Here is a 17,614-nt window from a genome sequence, read left to right as displayed (position 1 = left end):
CCAAGAAAATAACCAAATGGCAGAAGTTGCAAAAATGGTAAAGAATAGAGCTAGAGGGGAGCTGAATATGAGCTGAACTACTGGTGAAAACAGTAATTTATGTGAATTTCCCAATAGCAAAAATGTAATGGTGGAATAATGTTCACATTACCAAGATGCTAATTTATCTCATCATTTTTGCAGGTTTTACATGATCCAACTGTGAAAAGTCCAGCCCCAGAATGATCATATGAAAGTTATTTCCTAATAAATATTTTGGAAGTAAAATGAAAATCCAAACGGAATCAATTATATACTGATCCTATCAGATATGATTCCCTCATAATATGGTACATTGTTATTTCAAAACCAGACACTTAAAAACAAAGACATAGTTCATTTGGTTTCATATATTTCAAAATATATTTTAATGAAACAAAATGAAAATAATGTTATTGATTTTTTGTGAATTAACACTGGTAACCAAAGCAGGCAAGCTGAGATGTCCAAAATGGCCATCCCAAGGCATAGCTGTGAACAATATTTTCAGAATTATGAGGAAAAAGTTCCAAAATGCTAAATACAAAGTTGCTAATTTTAAAAGAATAGCAAAATGATTCAGTCAAGGGCATTAGAGTATTCATCCTAACAAAGATGTCTACATATATTTCAGGATGTTGTGTATCCCTGGAAATGGTCTTCATGTCAACATTAGTTTTGAAAATATAGCTTCCCTGTGGCTCAGTTGGTAGAGCATGGTGTTTTCAACGCCAGCATGGTGTGTGCAATGCCAGGGTTGTGGGTTCGATTCCCACGGGGGGGCCAGTACAAAAATAAAAATAAAAAAATGCACGAAATGAAATATGCATTCACTACTGTAAGTCGCTCTGGATAAGAGCGTCTGCTAACATGACTAAAATAAATTTATAACTGTAATAGCTTCTTTCTCCCAAAAAAGTAGTTTCTTGGCACCACCACTTCAACAATCACGTTGTATTTAATTATTTCAGGCATATTTTAAACACCTAACAAACACTTAGTACTTAAAAAAAAAACACTTAACATAGTGTAACAACCATCGTAGAGAGGGGACCAAGGTGCAGCGTGTTGAGTGTTCATAATGAATATTTATTTTAACTCAGACCACTAAAGCACAAACAAACAAACAAACAAACAAACAAACAAACAAACAAAACAAACAAACAAACAAACAAACAAACAAACAAACAAACAAACAAACAAACAAACAAACAAACAAACAAACAAACAAACAAACAACAGGTCTGTCAGGTAATAGATAACAAAACAGAAAATAACTACCCACAAACACAGGTGGGAAAAGGCTGCCTAAGTATGATTCCTAATCAGAGACAACGATAGACAGCTGCCTCTGATTAGGAACCATACTCGGCCCAAAACAAAGAAATACAAAACATAGAATGCCCACCCCACACCCTGACCTAACAAAATAGAGAAATAAACCGTCTCTCTCAGGTAAGGGCGTGACACATAGGCCAGGTCCTGTTGTTACCTCATATCCCAGCGATAAAGCCTTGCATTACTACGCCTGGGAAGAAAACACTTACGTTTGCTCAACTGGTTATCCCTACTGCCTCTGATCTGGTGGACTCACTAAACACAAATGCTTTGTTTGTAAATTATGTCTGAGTGTTGGACTGTGCCCCTGGCTATCCGTAAATAAAAATAACAAGAAAATTGTGCCGTCTGGTTTGCTGAATATAAGGAAGTTGAAATGATTTATACTTTTACTTTTGATACTTAAATACAATTTAGCAATTCCATTTACTTTTGATACTTAAGTATATTTAAAACCAAATACTTTTAGACTTTTACTCAAGTAGTATTTTACTGGGTGACTTTCACTATTACTTGAGTCATTTTCTAATAAGGTATCTTTACTTTTACTCAAGTATGACAATTTAGTACTTTTTCCACCACTGGTATAATGCAGAGTGCCACCTTGCAGGACTCGCACTGCCAAATCGTATTTTTCATGAACAAAAGACAGACCCTCCTGCCCTCACTAGCTTTATCCCTTGTCTCAACAGTGATGGGATCATTAGTGAGCACAGGACAGCACAATGAACCCTTTTCCGCCTCCTCTTCCCCTTCACCCTGCTTTCCCACTCACTGTTTACTCTGTTGTTCAGCCTGCTCCTCCCCCTCCCCTCCTGAACATCCCCTTTCAGTGCAATGTCAGAACATGGTGACTGGTCATGCGTCCATCCACTTGAAGAACAGCTCCCCGTCACAAAGCCAGCGGATGGTTCCTCTCTTTGCTCTGGGAGGCATGCTGTTCTCTTGGATGCCAGAGAGGCCCACACGGTTTTCACATGCTCCCAGTTTCTTCTTGTACAGGTCACTGAAGAGAGTTGCGCCGGTGAAATAGTTATCAAAGGTAAATGTGGTACCCTGTGCCCAAGTAAGGGACATTCAACAGGATCATGAAAGCGTCATAGCACTCCCTTTTTCCTGAAGCAGATGGGTTCTTGCCCACAAATACATTGAAGTCGCAGGTGTAACCATTTCGTGAATCAGCTAAAACACTAGACCTTGATTCCATGCCTGTAGGGCTTGGATTTCATGCATTGTTTGAGGCATTGGTGGGCCTTGGAGCGCACCATGCGCTCGTCAATGGAAAGGTTCTGGAATGGGAGAAGTCCCTGCGTGCCTCCAATGTCTGGTCTTTGAGAGGTTTGATTCTCATGAGCCGATTGTACCCCGCAGTACCCTTCTTCTTGTCGTTTTCCTCACCCTCTGCTGGGTCACTCAAGTGCAGTGAATAGGTGATTGGCCTGAAATCTTGTCATGGTCATGACTGTACGACAAAAAGGAATACCATACAACCTGTTTGGGACCCAGTAGTCTGATGCACATTCAGCAGACCCATATAGATTACAATGCTGAGGTATTTGTACATTTCCTCCATGGATACAGATCTCCATGGTTCTTTAAATCCCTGTTCTTGTCTTCTCTTGACATTTTTGTTTGTATTTGAGCAGAGAGTATCAACAACGTCATTACTGAAGAACAGCTGAAAGAGCTCAAGTGGGGTGTAGTACTTTGAAATGTTTAGCTGGTGTCCTGGAGTCCTGGCTGGTTTGAAGGGGAACAGTTTAGGCTCTTGGTCTGGTTCATCCTCAGTCCTCCACCTCCTCGCTGACCCACTGTTAAGAGGTGTGGCTGGATTAGCGTTTTTTTTTTTCTGGATTTGGCAGGGCTGGGTGTCCAGGGGGGAGAGGATGGAGAGAGGCATGGCCTTCTTTTGCCCCGTTTCTGTGCTGCTTTAAGGCCGGAGATGTTTCTCTTTTTTGAAGCTCTGGTCTCTATGGCTTTTGTCTCAGAGGAAAGCGCATCTTCATCCTCCTCACTTGACTTTAAAACATCAGTGGAGGGAGGGGAGGCACCCCTTAAGCTGAGCTGTGATGCATCTGTTCCTTTGAACGGGGAGTCATTCCCGTCTTCAGTCTCTGAAGGTTCTGTCTTCATCTTCCTCTCTAAAATGTATCAAAAAACGAAATTGGGTTAAGGTGAGCAATATCAGTTCACTGTGACATCCCTAGTGTATGCAAATACAGTTGAAGTCAGAAGTTTACATACACTTTAGCCAAATACATTTAAACTCAGTTTTTCACAATTCCTGACATTTAATCCTAGTAAAAAGTCCCTGTCTTAGGCCAGTTAGGATCACCACTTTATTTTAAGAATGTGAGATGTCAGAATAATAGTAGAGAATTATTTCTTTCAACTTCAATTTCTATCATCACATTCCCAGTGGGTCAAAAGTTTACATACACTCAATTAGTATTTGGTAGCTTTGCCTTTAAATTGTTTCCAATGAGTGTGTAGTGGCAGCATCATGGTATTGGAGTGGGTCAAACGTTTTGGGTAGCCTTCCACAAGCTTCCCATAATAAGTTGGGTGAATTTTGGCCCATTCCTCCTGACAGAGCTGGTGTAACTGAGTCAGGTTTGTTGGCCTCCTTGCTCGTACACGCTTTTTCATTTCTGCCCACAAATTTTCTATAGGATTGAGGTCAGGGCTTTGTGATGGCCACTCCAATACCTTGACTTTGTTGTCCTTAAGCCATTTTGCCACAACTTTGGAAGTATGCTTGGGGTCATTGTCCATTTGGAAGACCCATTTGCGACCAAGCTTTAACTTCCTGACTGATGTCTTGAGATGTTGCTTCAATATATCCACATAATTGTCCTGCCTCATGATGCCATCTATTTTGTGAAGTGCACCAGTCCCTCCTGCAGCAAAGCACCCCCACAACATGATGCTGCCACCCCCGTGCTTCACGGTTGAGATGGTGTTCTTTAGCTTGCAAGCCTCCCCCTCAGACACACACACACACACACACACACACACACACGATGGACAAAGTAGAATAATTTTATTACAAAGTTAATAGTTTTTCTATTTCCGAGTTCATAAATACAGATAGACTTGAAATGGAAATTAAAATAGACTACACACATTAGATTGGGGTTTAGGAACCAGAAATGCAAGCCCATATTGTTTATCAGAGCTGGCCAGGTATAGTATAGTGTCTACTGTCTTGCTTAGTCAGACTATGGCAATCTTGCTCAATCAGGCTAGCTAATTTACCAGTATGAAAAGAAAAGGCTAAACTATGCCCTCCATGTCTCAGTCAGTGGGAGCCATTCAATAATCCAGTTTTCTAGTTGGTTGGCAACTATAGTTGGATAGCTAGCTAGCTAGCTAGCTAAACACATTCACTGCTTTCCTATCGTACGTGTACAAGGTAGAACTATTAAAAGTAAAACCATAATGTTTTCTTTTAGAACAAAACCAATGTTGAACGAAACCAGCCCACAAGTGAGTGTGCGGCTTCGGTAAAACGTGTTATCACGTACTGTGGTACTGTCTTTGACCGTATGGCTATGTATGACATCATGTAACGTGACACCGATTTTTCCCACAAGGCAGCAGGGTGATCCTATAAATACCAACGTCACCCCTTCATAAAATCCTCTTCCGCGCTAAACTCAACAATGTATGGTGTACAGGTCATATTGTGCGGGCCACAAAAAGGTACCTTTTTTATTTGCTTTGGAAGATAGTGTAACGTTAAAAGAACTGGACTATTATGCGTACTACTCAAAATGTCTATTTTGTGTGGCTATTTGTATTGCATGGTGGTGTATTTTCATGCGTGGCCTTGAACCAGTAACGTTATCAGTGCGTTGCGGATTCAAACTTCCATTCACCAGCTCTGCTAATATTAATGTAAAAATACGTTCGTTGAACGCTGAGTAATTATTTTCATTTACAACCGGTATGTATTACTCGCCGCGAATGTATTGAGCTGTTTGCCGAATAGGTATTTTCGGTCGCTTGTAAATTCATTTTAAGAATATTTTTTTGGGGGGTGAAGTGCATACCGGCCGAAACGGGAGTAAATGAAGATAGTTACTCATAGCAACTGCACATTTGATCTACGAACGTATTTTGACATTACTATTTTATTGCAACAATATAGGGACACATAACGCTTAAAGAGCTGTTTAATCGGACTTTCCTGGGCATTGGAGGTCTAACGCACAGCTACCTACTGGTTGAGTTTGGCCTGACCCGCCACGTGCAAGTTGTTAGCACCAGCTCAAGTATACTACCTAGCGAGGCTAACGTTACATCTTTTTGGATTCACTAGACATTGTTTTATTAGTTTACATAGACAGTGTTAATTCGAATATGTTGCCCCCCCCCTTCTATTTTATGATAAAAGTCATGTTAGGGACTCTTGATAACGCCGACTTCACTGACCAGACATGGATTTGCTCTTTTAACTGTTCATTCCACTTAAATCTTTGCCTGGTATCTTATCATACTCCTAACCTTTCAGATGATGAAGTACAACCTAACGTTACTTGATCCTGATGATGAATGACTCAGCGAAAATGGTTTACGATCAGGTATGGCACCCATTCCCGGGTCGGGTAGAACCGTCGTTTTCTGGGAGAATACAACCATGTCTGTTATGATGAGAAACATGTTGGTAGGGACATCTGAAATAACTGAGGAAACGCCAACTTTACTGACCAGACATGGATTTGAGCTTGAACTGTTCATTCCACTTAAACCTTTGCTTGTTGTTTTATCACTTTCTTCTAACCTTTCAGATTATGAAGATCAATCTGCTCGATCCTGGGTGACAATGGTGTACGATCAGGTATGGCATGGATTCGCATCCAAATCATTGTACTTAATATCAAACCTACGTGATGAATATTTGAATAAGAGTAGTGGACAGAAGTGATTTCTGACACATTTTCAAACTGATGGATATCCATTTGGCAGCGTTATTTAATTGTTTTGACTGGACAAATTGATAAAGCGAATGTTTTCCTTTTAGGGTAAAACCACCTTTAAGCTGACCGTGTTAAGGAAACCAGGACAGCCCATGCTCCTGGTAAGTGCTTTGCATGGAATCCTTAGTTTAGGACAATATGCTTTTACTATGCCGTTGATGATGTTTAAAGTATCATTGGGAATCTCTCTGAGACTATGTGAAAGAATTTAGATCACTGAAACGGTCTGCAGTATAATTTGAAAAGGACCTCTACGTACAGGTAAAATTAACTAGCTTTATTTGTTTTTCAGTTGTGCCTCGAGTTGTTGTCGGATGGCTGGAACCTCTAGTCAGACTCATCACAACAGTTGCCTGTAAGTTTACTGCAGCTGGAACACTTGACCATTGCAGATACAATGATGACAGCATAGTTCAGCAGATTAACCATGAAGAACACTCAGCATTGTCTTTCGCTCCTATCTGATGTATCAGCTATTATACTGAACAAAATATAAGTTCAGCAGTTTACATGTTGCATTTATATTTTTGTTTGGTGTGCAATTTTGAAGATGGCTTCCCTCTGCTCTTCTATGACACCAGTTTTATCTTTCAGGTGTGGCGGAATGGAAAGTTGGCTGATCCTGCAGTTTTTTGGGCTACATCGCAAAATGGACCACAAGTCAAGGTAAGCGCTCAAGCTACACTGACTTTACATTTCAACAGCCGGTGATGAAAAGATTCTGCCATATGAGTACACTGATTATACTCCTACCGTTCCATTTATTTCTGAGGCTTCAATGAGCTCCACTTTAGCATCTGTTCATTCTATGTGCTGCACTAACATTTCTTTTCCACTTTAGGTTCCTAGAGGCTGTCAGACCAGTTGCATTTGCAATAAATGTCCTTGACGCATCAATATAAACTGAGCAGGTATGTTTCATTTGTACAGAGGAAGTGGCTTGTTTAAGTCTCACTGCCATTGTTTCAGTGACTACCAGGTCCATGTTTTGTGTGGTGTTGAGCAAATGATGATTCAATTCTTGAACTCTCTCCCTGAGATTTTGATGACTACAAGAATACTGATCTTGCCCCAGTGACATCCTAATGGTTGAATGCTGTGTAACTTCATTTGGCTAACTTGTCTTCCTCTTCCCACAGGGTTTGGTCATGAAAGTGTGCAAGAGCAATCACCACTGACCTGCAATGTTGTTCACTATTTGTTTGATGGTGCTGTCAAAATATTTTAACTGTACATGTGGTGTAAACTATTGATTAGTCAATAAAAACACTCCATGCATTGGTTTTTCACTTGCCATTGTCCATAACAATAATGGGGTACATTATTAAATTGTGCTGTGTATATACATGTGATGTCTTAGTCCCAGAGAATGTCAATGTTCTCTACCAACAGCCATTAAAGATTTTGAAGTTAAATGTGAGGCCTGTTGTCTTGGCATTCGTCTGCAGCCATAACCTCGTCTCAACATAATATATGGTTGCAAAGATCTGTACGTAATTCCCAAAACTTAAGTTTTATGGCTTGCAAACTCGCTAGACGTCACTCCTTGACTGTTTGGTATGCTCCCTCGGCCTGAGCAACTCTGAAGACATGTCTTGGCAAAGGGTGGTCACACCAGGTACTGATTGGTGATACAGAACCACACGTACTGTGATACTCGACCCCCAAAACCTTTCCCGGGAGTTGTGTCAAAGTCCTGGATTTCGCGGGTAATTGTCCTTGAGCTTTTGACCGGGACTGTACCGTGTTAGGAAAGTTATTCTACAACTTCATTACGGTATTAGCAAGTATAGTACTTATAAAAGCAGGCTTTAACGTAGAGCTGTTAAGATCCTGATTTTAGACCCTGATAGTTTGTCTCCGAGCTAGCCAGTATCACCAAAAGAATGTTAGCTAGCTATCCTCATCACGTAGCAACTTCTTTCTTTGTTCTCACTCAATGATGGCGTCTCCCATCAACCAAGGTTCCATGGCCTGAACAAGGCCGTCAGCCCACTGTTCCTAGGCCGTCAATGTAAATAAGAATTTGTTCTTGACTTGCCTAGTTAAAGGGAAAAAAAATAAAAGGTATGTTAAACAATTCTCTTTAATGTTTGTCTCAAGTAAAACACTTCAACAGGTGAAATAATTAGATTAGCTAGCTACGTGTCATTCGGCTTTTAAAGGGGAAATCAGCCGTTTATACATCTTTGGATTTGAAAATTGGTATGTACCCATTTCACTCTTGAAAATATAACTTAAATAAATGCCTTATGAGCTTACTTTGTCGAACCCAAAATAAAAGCTAGTTTTATTCCAATGTTTTTAACAAAGTAAATGTAACCACTAGGCTCAAGCTATATCAAGGAAGGTCAGTCCTTGCATCTATAGCTCTGGCTATGAATTTGAGTGGTGACATTTCTCCAGCCCAGTCCCATCGTTTTTTAACCAGAACAAGATGGAAGGTGCTTTACTTCAACTGCTGATTGCCTCTTTTCATTTGCTTCATATTGTAACCTGCAGTAGGCTCTATGCGAGTGCGGTATAATGAAAAGACTGGCTCCTACAATGACCAGCGGCTTTTGGTCTTGCTGGCAAGGGCTAATTACCTTTCAGTTTGACCAAAAGGCCTGAAGTCTTGTTCATAGACAAGGAAAAACTTACATACACCCATGTTACAAATTTCATATTGTTTTTGTAGGAGGAAACATAATGGCTCACGGGCATCCTTGTCTTATCATGAAAGGAGGGCCTCCTCCCTGGTGACGGAGGCTGATGCAGTTACAGGACTACCTGTGTCTGTAGTTAAGGTATGAAATTGAGGGAAGGGGTGAGAGGGAGGTGGAGTTAGAGACATGTTACTACAGGGTTGGTGTATTTTGAGGGGTTAGTGGGAAGAGGGATTGGGGGGACAAATTGATTTCAGGGAAAGAAATAGGCAGTGTTCTGATACCCAGTATCCAGAAGTGTTCACACTTTTCTTTCACCTCATGCATTTAAAAGCATTGGATTGGTGCAAGTGTAACCGATGTGAAAGTGCTAGTTAGTTAGCGGTGGTGCGCGCTAATAGCGTTTCAATCAGTGACGTCACTCGCTCTGAGACTTGAAGTAGGGTTTCCCCTTGCGTTGCAAGGGCCGTGGCTTTTGTGGCGCGATGGGTAACAATGCTTCGTGGGGTGTCAGTTGTTGATGTGTGCAAGGGTCCCTGGTTCCAGCCCAGGTTGGGGCGAAGAGAGGGACGGAACCTACACTGTTACACAAGCATAATGGGGAGACATTCCACCACAGCACAAGACCACTGAATGACCCCCGGCCAAGTGTTTTCTTTCCCTAACCCCCTGTATTATTAGAATATTGTGAATTAAAGAATAAACAATCCACCACCTAAAACACTGCAGATTAGGCAGGATCAGGCAACTGTAAAATCATGTTTAATTACAGTACTGTAAACGGCATTTTATCAACACAGAAGTTATACAGTGTTATGCTTGAATGGTTTTACGACAATGCTTTCCTTTCAAATTACAGAACTGGATTGGTAACTATGGGCGTTCACTTAATACCTTCTGCAAGACCCGATGTCACAAAGCTGCTGGTTATAAGCGCAGTGTGTCTGCCTATAATTTATTTTGCGCAGAGGTGCTGAAGGGGAAAGGTATGTAATCTCAGATTAATGTTTATTCCAACATAAAAAATACAGTCCTGCATTCTGATGTCAAATGTTGAGAATCACTTTCACCTCTCCATTCAATAATGCGTCTTTCCACAGGAATCCTTTTTTAGCCCGGAAAATATGATATATTTCTCAATTCAAATGACTGTTTCCTGTTGGATTATTTTTAAAAGGGGGTTTAAAGTAAGATTGTTATTTAAATAATGATATTAACTGGCCAATTACATATTTTTTGGAGGTGTTTTTTCCCCGATTCACTACTACTACTACTACTACTACTAATAATAATAATAATAATAATTCATTTTAATTTGGTGGACGCTTTCAGGACACTCAAGGACATCTTACATTGAATGTAGGCCTACATAAAATTAAGTGCAATACAAAAAGTCACAAAATCAAGTGCATCAATCAACAGCAGTATAAATTCTAAGCAATATAAAATCAAAGGACCAGACAAAATAGGACAGATAAAAATAGGGAGGGGTTGGGAAAAGGATACAAACCCGGTTTAGGGTGTGGGTTTGGTTTAAGGTGGTAGGGTTGGTTTAGGTTAATGGTTTGGTTTAAGGGGTTAGGGTTGGTTTAGGGTAAGGGTTTGGTTTAGGGGGGTAGGGTTGGTTTAGGTTAATGGTTTGGTTTAAGGGGTTAGGGTTGGTTTAGGGTAAGGGTTTGGTTTAGGGGGGTAGGGTTGGTTTAGGTTAATGGTTTGGTTTAAGGGGTTAGGGTTGGTTTAGGGTAAGGGTTTGGTTTAGGGGGGTAGGGTTGGTTTAGGTTAATGGTTTGGTTTAAGGGGTTAGGGTTGGTTTAGGGTAAGGGTTTGGTTTAGGGGGGTAGGGTTGGTTTAGGTTAATGGTTTGGTTTAAGGGGTTAGGGTTGGTTTAGGGTAAGGGTTTGGTTTAAGGGGTTAGGGTTGGTTTAGGGTAAGGGTTTGGTTTAGGGGGGTAGGGTTGGTTTAGGTTAATGGTTTGGTTTAAGGGGTTAGGGTTGGTTTAGGGTAAGGGTTTGGTTTAGGGGGGTAGGGTTGGTTTAGGTTAATGGTTTGGTTTAAGGGGTTAGGGTTGGTTTAGGGTAAGGGTTTGGTTTAGGGGGGTAGGGTTGGTTTAGGTTAATGGTTTGGTTTAAGGGGTTAGGGTTGGTTTAGGGTAAGGGTTTGGTTTAGGGGGGTAGGGTTGGTTTAGGTTAATGGTTTGGTTTAAGGGGTTAGGGTTGGTTTAGCGTAAGGGTTTGGTTTAGGGGGGTAGGGTTGGTTTAGGTTAATGGTTTGGTTTAAGGGGTTAGGGTTGGTTTAGGGTAAGGGTTTGGTTTAGGGGGGTAGGGTTGGTTTAGGTTAATGGTTTGGTTTAAGGTGGTAGGGTTGGTTTAGGGTAATGGTTTGGTTTGGTTTAAGGGGGTAGGGTTGGGAATAGGAGCTAAAGGCCTGGGCACCCATGGTGCAAAGGTGGAATGGGGACGAGACCAGCAGAGGAGGAGCGGGAGAGGGCATACACTGGGAGAAGATCAGAGAGGTAGGTGGGTGCCAGGTTGTAGAGGGCTTTGTATTTTAAAGTTAATACAAGATTGCACAGGGAGCCAGTATTGGTTTGATGTGTTCAGTTGATCTGGTGCTAGTGTGGATTCTGGCAGCAGAGTTCAGAACCAGCTGGAATCTATTGATGAGATTGGTGGGCATCTGGTGATGTAGAGTGTTACAGTAGTCTAGTCAGGAAGTAACCAAGGCATGGATAGGGTTTCGGTGCAGGAGTGTGACAGTGAGGGGTGGAGCCTGGAGATTTTGCGGAGGTGGAAGAATGCTGTCTGGGTGCTGGTTTTTATGTGGGTTCGAAAGAGAGGGAACTATCCAGGGAGACACCAATGCATTTGACTTGTGTTTACAGAGGGACAGGGAAGCCATCACTGGTGATGCTTGTAGAGAGTGGATTTAGAGCTGATGAGCATGACCTCTGTCTTGTTGCTGTTGCGTTTGAGGAGGTTCATGCTCATCCAGCTCTGGATGTCCTGAAGGCAGCTGATGAGGGAGGGGTAGAGCTGGGTGTCATCAGGATAGCAGTGGAAGTGAACTTTATGATGTTGCCTGATCTCGCCCAGGGGTCGGAGGACTATGGATTCTACTGACAATAAGCATTCATGGTTGAGGAAGGATTTTGTACAAAAATGATTGATTTACAGGAATGAGGTCCATGGTTTGAATCATAAGTGAAATGTATTCAGAAATCTATTACTTATAGCTATGAGGTTCACTGAAAATCACTATAATCATTCAGCAGTTGTGAGATGGATGCCTACTTTAAGTAGTAACTGGCTAGTAACACGACATCAAGCTGCCCTCAAACATATATCGCTAGTACACAGCAATAAATGCAGTATCAACATTGTTCTGAAACATGTTGGCTGGAGTTATGCTGTTATCTAATAACCAATACCGCTAGACTGTAATTACATAGTAGTTATTATGGAAGTACAAAGTGATGCCATTTTTCCTAATTTGTTTTGAGTGAACAGTAAGAAAGCATTTTTATCCAGCCTGGCACTATCAAACCTGAATTGACTGGCCAATGAAGCACGAATCCCTTGATGCAGCCTAATGCAATTAGTTGTATCCGCCTGTGATAGATTTAAAATAGACAGCAAATTAAATTTCTGAAGCACCAATATCTTTCAGCACCGATATTAGTCACTATAATCACCATTGGAGCACCCCACAATATCACACAATCTTCAGTGATAACACTCATACAATGATCCTATCACCAATATATAAACTCAGCAAAAAAAGAAATGTCCTCTCACTGTCAACTGCGTTTATTTTCAGCAAACTTAACATGTGTAAATATTTGTATGAACATAACAAGATTCAACAACTTAGACATAAACTGAACAAGTTCCACAGACATGTAACTAACAGAAATGGAATAATGTGTCCCTGAACGAAGGGGGGATCAAAATCAAAAGTAACAGTCAGTATCTGGTGTGGCCACCAGCTGCATTAAGTACGGCAGTGCATCTCCTTCCCATGAACTGCACCAGATTTGTCAGTTCTTGCTGTGAGATGTTACCCCACTCTTCCACCAAGGCACCTGCAAGTTCCTGGACATTTCTGGGGGGGAATGGCCCTAGCCCTCACCCTCCGATCCAACAGGTCCCAGGCGTGCTCAATGGGATTGAGATCCGGGCTCTTCGCTGGCCAGTCGACCTCCAGCCCCCCCAAGAAGTGGCGAGGGTCAGCCGGGAACCAGTGGACCTCCAGTGCCCCTCAGACGTGGTGAGGAACGGTTTGGCCTCAGCGGACCTCTGGGGCCCCACAGACCCCATGTTGCATCCTCAACTGATCAGCCGGTGGGTCTACATTCTCCCCAATCATTTCATGGCCATTTTCAAAAGTCTGCCAAAATATGCTTCTGCAACCACATTGCAACTAGCGAAGACCCTAATGCAACAACAAAAACAGGGTTGTTGAAACCAAAATGTTCAGTTGAGACCAATCATATTTCAGCTACATTGAAGGGGCTGAGCTACAAAGTAGTATCGCCTACCTGTTTGTGAATTCAGGGGAAAGGCTATGGGCCATAAAACTGTGATTAGCAATTTCACTTTATTTGTTTCAGACCTTTGTGGTTTCTTCTGGATATCCTGCCTTGGAGACTTTTCTGGTGGGTCCACTTCTCTTCACTGCAAGGACATATATTTCCTCATCATCCTTGCTGGTTTAGCTATGTTGTCCTTTACGGCATCTTTCAGCAGTTTATATTTATTTTACCAAGCAGGTTGACTGAGAACACAAACTATATTACAACAACAAACTGGGGATCATTTGCACGCATGGGAAGGTGAGGGGTAGAATGGGCCAAAATGAAATGTACAAAAATCAAGATGTCTTCTCTTGTGTTTTTTGTGGGGTAGGGTCTGCCTGTCTTGCCTGGACCCCCCCGGGTCCTCAGGTCCTGCAGTTGCTGGGTCAGTGGGACCCATAACTGACACTCTTTGCCCACGCCATGCTGGTGTCAGATGTAAGTCCTAAAAATGTGGTTGTTTGCTTTGTTTTTAATGGTGGGAATTGAGTCACAAAAATATGTTGAAATTAAGTGTCCAGTATATTGAAATTAAATGCGTCCATCTTATGAGGTTAAAACCTGCTGTTTTTGTGAGACAGAAAGATGAATGAAAGTCAAATGAATCGTTTTGCTTGTGTTATGCGTGTGATAGTATATAACTGCATGGCAGTACATGTTAGTATTTAGTTCATTTCATAACTGGTTATAATGAGTCCTACTACATACATTTGTGTTACAGATAACTCCAGACACCCTGGTGACATTGGACATCTCCCAACTTTATGAACATTTCAAATAGAACAAATCTTCCTATTTGTATTGTGTTATTTTGGTGGTTAATATAGGGCAGACAGACATGTTCTCTACCTTCTCCCCTTATCACTTGCCTCCTTTTTTGCAGTAATGCTGCATTCACTTGGTTGCATGTCGGTATACATCCTATTCAGAATATTGTTAATATTTTTAAACATTGTCATTACTTGAAGGGCTGTGAAAACAATGAAAATGTCACAATATATTTAGGGATGCAAAACCCAGATACGAATCATGTGTTGATCTATTGCCATGGACGTAGCATCTTCCTTTCCCAATCCATTGGCAAATTACTTTAAACTGTTTCTCATTTGATGATTTAGGACAGGGTTCCCCAACTGACTGGTTTTATTTGGCCCCTCAAGTTTTCTGAGCATCAAAATGATATATATGTATAATTATTTAAAAAAAATATGTTGTTAAGCCTCATAGCCTACTTGAGCCAGTTAAGTTATTTTATATAGACATAGGCTCGGGAGAAATAGTCTCCAATTAAGCCGTCATTTTATTTGTAAAGTCACATTAAAATGAAGATTATTGTTGAAATGAATTACTCGACTGGTGTAGGTTTTCTCCATCTGTTTTTGTGCAACACTTGCATAACAAATTAGCTATATCTCAGCACCATGCACTAGTCACATTCTATTGATTGCGCTGCAGTTGCAGCTTTACTTTTCAGCACCAAAAAATGGCCCGCTTCCTGCTTTAATAGTCTCCTGCATTCTCTCTCATGAATGAAGTAAAATGTAACTTTTGCATTATTAAGGTAGGGTAACATTGTAGGTACACTACACCACAATTTCGAATACAGTAGGTATTCTTTCCATTTGTCCTATTGAAACACACAAACTACTGTATTTAGCCTAAAGCAGCATATGATTTTACAGTAGACTATAGATGTAGGCTACTGTATAGTCACATGGCACGGTGTTAAAATGTTAGAGCAGCACATTGGTCTGAACAACTTATAGCCTCTTAGTGAATGTCTCTTATTAATGACAAACAATCATCAAAATGGATGAGGATATTGCATTTTGAAATGCAAATACTATTGAATCTGCAGGCAAATTGAAATAGTGATTCCGACATCAGTGGACCTGCGTGAGGGGTGCGTTAGATGAATTAGGGCGTTTTGGAGGGGCTGAATGTTGCACCACATGTTGCCTAGGCTATAGCCGGGGAGCCTCCCGTGGGCCTACTTTCTCCTGATGAATATGCATGGGTATGACGGACAGACAGGAAGTCTGAGAAATATACAGTAAGTAAGCAACGTCAAAACAGGATGGTAAAGACAAATAATCGGCCTACCATCCAAAACATGCAGCTGCATCACAGTATGAACCACTGGTAGTCCACTCCATTGTATTAGCCTACTGGATAAATTGTAGTCTACTTAAGGCCAATATGTTTAATCAATTCGTAACAGGGAACAACAGTCAATGTTATTATATGGCCAACTTTCCTTCAAATAGCCTACGCAATAGCATATCGGCCTATACGATTATAAGCACATCTTTACAGTGGAGTGCGCAAGGATGCGACAGGTGTATCTATCTGCTTGGGCTTTACATGCTACTACTTGACATTGACCTAACTCTATATGTCAACATAGCCTATATTAAAACCTTGCAAATAAGTGTATGTTCTAACATGTATGGTGGTAGGCTGCTTGCATCATATGGCGCTGCATATAGGCAATATTAGCGGGTGGAGAACATGAGTCCATCTGCTTGAGCCACACTTGTCCTTAGCAAACATCAAGTTAAAACCCAGATCATGGCACTGCCATCTGCATGATAATGAATTCAGTGCATCATTGTCAAGCAATATCCTAAATAGACATAGAGCCTATGATAATGCGCCTGTATAGGGGGTTTAATGGCCACACATATGATATGGCCCAAAAAATATCGATATTTAGGTGTTTGTTCAGGCTCTAATGTTGATATAATTTGGGTTTTATATATATACTTGTTTGACCGATTATTCATCTTTTGACGCCCTAAAACCATATGTGTTTATCAAGCCAGATCTGGTCACTTGTTCAAAAATTTACTTTCTTGTCTTTTGTAGCTCCGACTTGGGGTTTGGACAAATACATCTTTGGGATGATTCAGAGATCATTTCCCAACCCCATAAGCCTGGTGCACATGGGGGGCTCAGTGGCGCCGCCCAAATGTCCATTTTAATCCCACTTTAATGATTTGTAAATCCTGAATAGATTGACATATAACACATGAAGGTTCACTAAGGTACACTTCAATGTCAGCCCCACATTTCAAGCTTGAATTTGAATGACCGAAAAACAACTTTAAAAAAGTGCACCACTTAAAACATTGAAATTGCATGTTCTGATTTAGTACAGCTTTATTTAGGCATTCATGCATTTACATGTCATGATAGACGTCAATTGTAACGATATTGGTGCAGATATAGATAAAGAAGATCATCTGAGCTAGTTTGGCAGAAAACTACAAAATTGCGCCATATTTGTAGTTCACAACTCTTCTGGCTTCTGTAATGTCAGTTGTTAGCCTATTTGTTACCTACATTATTTAAAACAACCCGACGTTATATACGAAAACGTAGCTGTGATTCAAACGAAAGAACGATGGAGCAACAAGAATTGATTAATCAGAAAATTCCGAAAGATTCACAGCTGAGACATTGGCGATAGAAATGTAAAGGTAATTTCAGACTTAAGTCGACATATGCAGCATTTACCGTGAATGCAGTCTCCGGGAAAGCGGGAACAGTTCCTTTCAATTTCAACATGTATGCTGTAAGAATATGTGTAGCCTTGCCTATATGTTGAGTAACGTTATATTCAAACCTAGCACATGTAGTGTTTCAGGCGTTCAGATAGTGAAAACGTTTTAATCTCTCGCCCAAAGCCTTGGCATGTGGACATAAACCATCTGATCATTCTTAAATATGTGCTTATTCTTATTATTCTTATTCTTATTAACATGACACGCTTCTAGTAGTACAATCGAGCTGTTTCCCAAGTTTACTGAGGAGTATATTCAACCCTAGCTAAAAGCCTATACCTATTTATTAAAAATAAAGTTAGCCGCTGTAAGAATCCTGAATTGTAGTGAGAACATTGTGTAATATGTTTAAGGGGTGTTTCATGACTGTGATTCCAAAACAAAAACGGCAAAAATGTTCCAGTGCTTAGGAACTGTAATCGTTCGAAAACGCTCTGCGCTTTCTGTGAAGAACTACAACTCCCTGTTTCACGTTGCATCGCGTCCAGT

At 40.9% G+C, this 17,614-nt stretch overlaps 2 long non-coding RNA genes and 5 other non-coding genes across 7 annotated transcripts; all 7 read left to right on the top strand.

Moving 5' to 3' along the window:
* Positions 1 to 4,990: 4,990 nt before the first annotated feature.
* Positions 4,991 to 7,758, top strand: LOC106568887 (uncharacterized). The gene is made up of 8 exons (XR_006758749.2): positions 4,991 to 5,061; positions 5,873 to 5,942; positions 6,150 to 6,199; positions 6,383 to 6,439; positions 6,631 to 6,693; positions 6,933 to 7,004; positions 7,180 to 7,249; positions 7,478 to 7,758. It is a non-coding gene; the product is annotated as an uncharacterized LOC106568887 (long non-coding RNA).
* LOC123726941 (small nucleolar RNA SNORD74) lies at positions 5,998 to 6,077 on the top strand. Its single transcript, XR_006759049.1, has one exon. It is a non-coding gene; the product is annotated as a small nucleolar RNA SNORD74 (small nucleolar RNA).
* Positions 6,244 to 6,313, top strand: LOC123726956 (small nucleolar RNA SNORD75). The gene has a single exon (XR_006759062.1). It is a non-coding gene; the product is annotated as a small nucleolar RNA SNORD75 (small nucleolar RNA).
* Positions 6,489 to 6,565, top strand: LOC123726930 (small nucleolar RNA SNORD79). Its single transcript, XR_006759040.1, has one exon. It is a non-coding gene; the product is annotated as a small nucleolar RNA SNORD79 (small nucleolar RNA).
* Positions 6,728 to 6,811, top strand: LOC123726943 (small nucleolar RNA snR60/Z15/Z230/Z193/J17). The gene has a single exon (XR_006759051.1). It is a non-coding gene; the product is annotated as a small nucleolar RNA snR60/Z15/Z230/Z193/J17 (small nucleolar RNA).
* LOC123726940 (small nucleolar RNA SNORD47) lies at positions 7,041 to 7,113 on the top strand. The gene has a single exon (XR_006759048.1). It is a non-coding gene; the product is annotated as a small nucleolar RNA SNORD47 (small nucleolar RNA).
* A 2,094-nt stretch (positions 7,759 to 9,852) lies between the features above and the next one.
* On the top strand, positions 9,853 to 14,848 carry LOC145860332 (uncharacterized). Its single transcript, XR_014380315.1, has 5 exons — positions 9,853 to 9,972; positions 13,064 to 13,326; positions 13,596 to 13,640; positions 13,891 to 13,997; positions 14,281 to 14,848. It is a non-coding gene; the product is annotated as an uncharacterized LOC145860332 (long non-coding RNA).
* Positions 14,849 to 17,614: the final 2,766 nt, after the last annotated feature.

The sequence above is a fragment of the Salmo salar genome, chromosome 14 (assembly GCF_965601325.2).
Source record: "Salmo salar chromosome 14, fSalSal1, whole genome shotgun sequence".
NCBI lineage: Eukaryota > Metazoa > Chordata > Actinopteri > Salmoniformes > Salmonidae > Salmo > Salmo salar.
The sequence above is the reverse complement of the archived record's forward strand: the minus strand, read 5'-3'. Positions and strand labels throughout refer to the sequence as shown.